The 7,382-nt window shown below is 36.2% G+C and overlaps 1 protein-coding gene across 1 annotated transcript in view; it reads right to left on the bottom strand.

Annotated features, from left to right (window-relative positions):
- Positions 1–3,254: 3,254 nt before the first annotated feature.
- Positions 3,255–7,382, bottom strand: part of LOC125046650 — a 23,539-nt gene continuing 19,411 nt past the window's right edge. Inside the window, exon 9 of the mRNA XM_047644491.1 lies at positions 3,255–7,382. This exon is cut by the window's right edge and continues 1,010 nt beyond it. The gene's annotated coding sequence lies outside the window, so the exon portion shown is untranslated.

Here is a 7,382-nt window from a genome sequence, read left to right as displayed (position 1 = left end):
CATGTATAAATACATACTTATGTATTTATATGTCTGTATATGAATATAAATATAAATTATATATATATACATATGTGTGTGTACATAAATGTATAAGTGTCTGCGTGTATGTATGCATGTATGTATGTATATATATATATATGTATATATATGTGTGTATGTGTGTGCATGTGTTTGTTTGTGTGTGTGTGTTTGTGTGTATGTATGCATATATTTTAACATTAATGAAAATAATGACATTTACAATAATATATATATATATATATATATATTTATGTGTGTGTGTGTATAAACACTGCATGTATATATATATATATATATATATATGTGTATTTATTTATATTATATATAAAAATTATATATATACGTGTGTGTGTGTGTGTGTGTGTGTACGTATATATACACATACACGGCGCCGTAACTCGGTTGTGTATCCGGTCCCTGGTTTTCCCACTGCCCCTATATCTTGCCTCTGTACCTCTTCCCTTTTCAACCAACGATGTATACTACATCTATCGGTGATGCTTAAAATCATTTCTCAAGCTGGAGGTGTAGTTGGTGCTCTTGATAGCATGACCTTTAGTATACAGTCGGTAAAAAAGTACTTTACCGAAACGATCGATCGCTAGGAGTTGATTCGGATATGTTGGTACTTTTGATTTCAAAGCTCGGAACAGATGAAGCTTCATAATGTGTTCGAATAGTGTTTCGGAGTTGGTATGGCAAGTTCCCTGCATCGTGCCAATATTAGCAATGGAAGCCTCTTAGACAATTTGTAGCGCCATATTTACGCTTTACTCTGAGGACAATCAAGTTCCGAAACATCGAGATTAGTTATTTTGAAGCCAACCATGCTGTGGATCCAGCGACACCAAGCAACGACCAACTAGATACATTGCCAGAAGTGGGCACCCTATGCGCACGACGGAGGAAGATGATCAAGGAAATATCATTTAAAAACCTACAATTCGATGTGCTCTATGAAAGACAAATAGGAAGTTTGCATTGAATTTCATGAATATCATGAGTTAATGAAAAGCATTTGATACTCAGTGGCAATACCCCTAGGTAGTTAGTTGCCATGTCCCCTTACTGTGAGCCATATTCTTCTTAGGTATTTACTCTCATTACTTTTTTTTTTTTTTTTTTTTTTTTTTTTGTTTAACAATCCATAACTACTACAAGGGATGCGAACTCCTTTTGTTCTACTGGCTACAGCACGCAGACTGTCAGAAATCGTTGGGCAGTTGGAGTGGTGCACAGCAGCGAAGTCGGGGAGTCGACAAATGTCGGGCTCGGCAGATTTACGGGGTATACCTGTGGAAACCCTGGACGAGATATTTCTACCGTCGGTAAGGGCCATGTTCTTCACTGATCCGGAGCCATTTTACGTCGTCCAGGATACCAGCCCTGTCCACACGCGCAGTGTCGTGGAGGCGTGATATCGGCAACACCCCGAGATTACGCTGTGCCACATCTACCCAAATCGCCAGATCTCAGTCTCATTGAGAATGTTTGGGCAGCCATGAGCAGAGACTTTCCCCAAGATCATACCCGCAATCGTCATATCGTCGTTACCTAAGCAATTACGGCAAGGGAGCGATTGCGCTCTACAGACGGATGCCAATTAACGGCGGCATTAGGGGCATTCAGGTCACGTATTCTTGCCAGCGTTCGCCAAGCTGGTGGCGGTAACACGAATATTAATAGTATTGTATTTTAAAACCCTATTTTTTTTAATGTAGCCGAGCTAAGGGAATGAAATGTAGAAAAAATATACATTCTAAGGGCATTTTAAGCTATAACCAGATCTATATGTGTAATTAGTAGAAAAAGTAAAACAAAAATTGGGGCCCTTGAAGGGGACAAATGCCCCCCTGCCCCCCTCTCTTAATTGACGCCCCTCTCAGGGATACCAATATCTGGTCGCGGATTTCAGTAATATTTTCTAGGATGAAGAATATAAGTTTTTAATGTTTTCGAGTTTTCTATGGCCTTTATTTTCACTTTAAAAGGTCCGAAACCCTCGTGTTGTGTCCAAGACTAAGTCTGGCTCAGTCTCTCGTCATATTTCATTATAACAAAAACCCACAAGCACAACAACAGACATATATATAGTATAAATTCAATACACATTATCTCATCTTTTTCTGTGATGAATGATGATAACAGTTGTAGGCTGCAGGCAGTTGTGATGATGATAATGATAAATGATGATAATGGTGACGATGGAGATAATGATTGATGAGAATGATGTGACGGTGTTGATGATGAGAGAGGAATATGATTGATGCTGAGTAAGGAATAAGATTGATGATGTTTGATAATGATGATTTATAAGAATGATGTGACGATGATGATGCTGATGATGATGATTAATGCTGATAATGATGTTGAAGATGATGATTGATCGAATGATGCTGATGAATGGTTAATAGCTAAAAGCAAAATAAGTGTGCTAGACATCTAAGGTTATGTAGCACGATAGGAAAATCAAGCTGTAAAGTAGTAATAAAGGAGGATGGGATAGTTGATGAAGAGGTAGAGCTGAAGAAGTTGAGCATGTTGGGAGAGTAGAAATGTCTCCTGGAGATTGAGTGTTGACTTGGGTGGATAATGTTCTAGTAGACATTGAGGACGGGGGTACTCGTTGCAGTGTTCGGAGCCGTGGTCAAAGGAAAGCCTGGGGTAAGCCTCATTGCCTCTAATAAGGGTTTAACATCTTCATTATTGGCCAAGGTAAGCCTGGAGAATGTTGGGGAGAGAAACAGTGGAAGGGGCTGGGGAAAGGACGGAAACGAAAAGACAGGGGGGAAAAAAAAGGCCATGCAAAATTAGTGGAGTCAAGGGCTGAGTCCCAAGGCAGGGGAGTTCCCCAGCAGTGGGTCCCAGTCCTCGCCTCCTTAGCCCCCCCCCCCCCCTGACAACAACATGCAAGGGGTTGGGGGGGGGGGGGGCGATGATGATGATAATGAGGATGATGATTAGACTGATCATGACTGATGATGATTGATGATTGATGATGATGATGATGATGATGATGATGATGATGATGATGATGATGATGATAATGATGATGACAATGATTAGACTGATCATGACTGATGATTGATGATGATGATAATGATGATGATTGATGATGATGATATAATAATGATGATAGATAACAAACGATGATGGTGATGATGATGACAATGATGATAGATAACGAATGATGATGGTGATGGTGGCGAAAAGGAAAATTAAACATTGCATTTTAAACAATACTTTATGGAAAATAATTTAAAAATACATACATGTAATCCACATAAAAGAATATAGCTATCTGAAAATGAAAGATCTATTAGTAAATTTTAATATTATGCTTAGCTAAACGTAACAACTGTGTCTCCCCAATACGAAATAATATGAAGGTACCAGTATCTCTCTACATACATTTCCCTATATAGTTAATTACACGAAATATATACTTCTGTAACTTCTCATCTTCCTACAGGTTGACAAAGAATACAATACATCACACTAACAATCTCTCACAGAACAAGGTCGTTATACCAAGATATCATAAAACATTTTTAACAATGTAAGGCTATGCATATCTGAAACTCAAAATCCATGAGATTCAAAAGATTTCTCGTTTTGTGGGGGGGGGGGGGGGGTAGGGTTGGAGGGATAACAGGTAAACAAATGTAGACAGTTCTAACAGTGAACATGTTTCAAGGAACTTTGCAGGTATTAAATTTTCAATAAAATGTTTGATATTTGTTTTTCCTCTACCATGATGAAACAAATAATGAAGTCAATCTCTACCACTGTATCTGTTGATGAGTACATATTCATCACACTATCACACTGGAATATTACAACAACGATGGATACCTCGGTAAACCTGGTCAACATACTGATGTATCTTTGGCCCAAATGCTAGAATGCAACCTAAGATTCAAGAGAGGTTCAAGCATTCCATAAAATTCTGTATGCACAGATGGATCCCATACTAAACTATGTCCTTTTGCTGACTATGTTAATTAAATAGAATTGGCCTGCACTGAACTTACTCAATACAGGTCATGGTACAAATATGAACATGTGTACATACATGTCTTATGCACAAAAAATGAGGTAATCCTTGCTCATGCAAAATCATACAATTTCTTTTAAATCCTTTAAATCTGTCATCTGTCTGTACAGACAAAATCCTTTGTTTAAGGATATTAGCATCATTCTTAATATACACATAATCGACTCCCTACTGCACGTACAACAAACATAAAAATAGTGACACAAAGATATTTTATTGCATAGAAAAATTGCAAAGATAAATGTCCTCTAAAAAATATGCTTTCTATATCCAGCAGTGGTAAAGCCTGGCTGGAGCCACAAGGGCAGTAGACGTGGGCACAAAAATCTATTCAATCATTTTACAGATTTTCAACATGACCGGACAAATACTATCACCTAGCTATACAGTTAACCGAGAGATTTCAAAGTAGATAACAAAAATTTTATTGAAGAAAATTCACTAATTAAAAGCCAGGCAGCTTTAAATAATTTGAGGAAAGTGGCAATAAATGGCTTTTACTTAATTTTTTCTACTATTTTCTTAAAATAAAACATGTTCTTAAGGGTAAGGGGTTTAATACTGGACTGGTGGAAGGGTCAGGGGATGCAATGCTTGCATTAGCAACCAACACAACACCACTGACACTCAGTTAATAACATCAGCCATAAGTAACTTGTGCACACTGATGTACTTACATGATGTGTGGAAATGTATTCCCATGGCTCTGCTTGTGTATACTGTATATGTTTGCATGTGTATGCACAAATAAGTGCATGTGTGTGTGTGTGTGTGTGTGTATTTGCACAAAGGCAAATACATAATAAACAACTCTTCCGAGAACAAGCTTGTTTTTGTATTGAGTATAGGCACTGTCCTGTACTCATAAAGCAAAAAGGAATTTTCTATTTAGGTAAAGATCCATTGATCACTAACTGAGAAACAGCTGGGCATACTGAAATGTAGTCTTATTTCATATATATTCAACACAAGTTACCATCTTGGACTGTTGCAACCCAAACTTCTTGGAAAATCCTAAGTCATACTCTATCACTGGACCACAATGCTTGTTGTACTGAAGACTGCAAGGGTGTGGTATAATCACGACAAACTTCACTTCAATTATTCAACGAGGTTATTCATTAAGTACATGACAATACAACAATACTGTTTTTAATATCATTTCGTAAAAACATCTAATAACTTTTTGTAAAAGCACATCATTAGAATAATATGAAGAACAACATGATGTTTCTTTTAGAGATTTTCACACAATATCAACATTTATACATTACCTTATTAAGACACAATAAACTTTCTATCAGGGAATCTGGGTTGATCTACGGGTTCCACAACTTTTTAATTTGTCCACGGCCTTTATCTGATTACATCCATAATGACATACACATCAAGATTAGAACATGCACATACATAACAGCTTGTAGCTATAACTGTGATCATATACATATAAAGACATAAAAAGAAACAAAGAAATATGGGTAGAAAATTACTTAATTAATTTTGCGTCATATAATTTGGAAATTATGTATTATATAAAAAACAAACTTGCAATTAGTAATCACTTTCCCTCATTGCATTTCAAATCAGTTATTGTTTCTTCATCTTAGTTCCTTTTCCTCTTCATTTCTCTTCTGATTCTCACTCTGACCTTGCTCCTTTCCCAATTTCCTTCACACTTTGATTCCATTCTCAAATTCACCTACTTGACTACCAACCCTAACCTATCCTAACCCAGCCACACTGTTTTTGTTACCATTTTTTTCATGTGTAATGGAATACTGAATACTATGAAAGAAAATAGGAAAAATCATGGACCCATCATTTTGATTTTGAAAAGGGTACACTTTATTTCCCTATTACAAAAAACAAGTCTAAGCTGGACTAAACTATTGGACCACAACCTACAAGAAACATATTTCTACATTTCTAAATGTCTATGCTACTCATCACATTTAACTTCAGTACAAAATATTTTCTACATAAAAAATTAGCATCTCTATCCTGCAACAAAATACACACATCCTCATCAGCATCCATCACTACTGATTGTCAAGTGAACATCCACAAACACCCTCACAAGATATTGTTGCACACTATGCACTACCATACAAAAGCCAGGACTCCTTTGTGAAACCAATGCGAGTCTCATCTCAAAGACAACTCAGAAAAAGTAAACATATTATGAGCTCCGACTAGTGACCTAGTGATTTTAGCATCTGTTGTCTCAACTAGTGAGAATGAGCCTATGATTAATGAAGCTATAGCCATTATCCTTTTTTAAGCCTCCATTCTCTTTTAACTTTAGGATGATTGGAGATGATCTTAGACATAATGCAGAGAGAAATTTGCTCCAGGTATTTAAGGCCAAACTATGAAACTTTTGCCCTTATTGACCTCAATACAAAATATAAAATGTTAATGAAACATGCATGACACCCTTGGCATGAATATGAATAAGCAAAATGTTAGTATCCAGCATGTAAATGTACAAAAGGTAGCAATCCAAATGTATGTCTGTAATAATTGACAATATGTAAATCATAAAGTCAAAATGCTCTGTTATTTCTTACCTCAAAGGCAACCTTTTAAAAGCTGCCAGCCAGTAGCAGCCCAAAAATAAATATTCACAAGTCAAATAGGAAGTAACTGCAGATACACTCAAATTATAAGGGCAACATTTCTACATTCTATTTTTTTCTTCTTCTTTTACACAGTGCAAGTGACTGTATATATCAATGATTATTGAATCATTGAAAAAAAATATATATGTCATATACAGTAAGTATATTATAAATATACTTAGATTGTCCTGCAAAGAGTTACTAAAAAGACAGGTTCCCTTGCTACGACATTCTCCATACAAAAATTATCAAAGTATAAAAATCTCTCTCTCGCTTTTTTTTCTGATCAACAGAATCTACCACATATCATACCACATTTATAATTCTAGTGCATTACTGTTACACTGCATCTTGTTATTTTGCATCTGAATTCGCAAACCCACTTCTGCAAATAATATTCTTCGTGATAAGAGCTGCTTATAATCACAACTGTTTCTTCAGCATATGTTATTTAGTATTTTCTAATGGTGCTGACTGATGGGACAGCACCATTAGTTTCAAACACTCAGTTTCTGCAAGGGTAACATAATGCCCAATGCCAAAAGAAAAGAAAAAGAAAAGGGACTGAAGATCTACCTAGGCTCGGTAAAGAGATTTTCCCTACACTTATAAAGAACAAATATTATTACCAAATTTGTGACATTCTAGCTGCCTATAAAGCTGACCTTCCAGAATACCTG

This window comes from Penaeus chinensis, chromosome 39, assembly GCF_019202785.1.
Source record: "Penaeus chinensis breed Huanghai No. 1 chromosome 39, ASM1920278v2, whole genome shotgun sequence".
Taxonomy (NCBI): Eukaryota; Metazoa; Arthropoda; class Malacostraca; order Decapoda; family Penaeidae; genus Penaeus; species Penaeus chinensis.
Note: the sequence above shows the minus strand (reverse complement) of the source record. Positions and strands in the feature narration are given on the sequence as shown.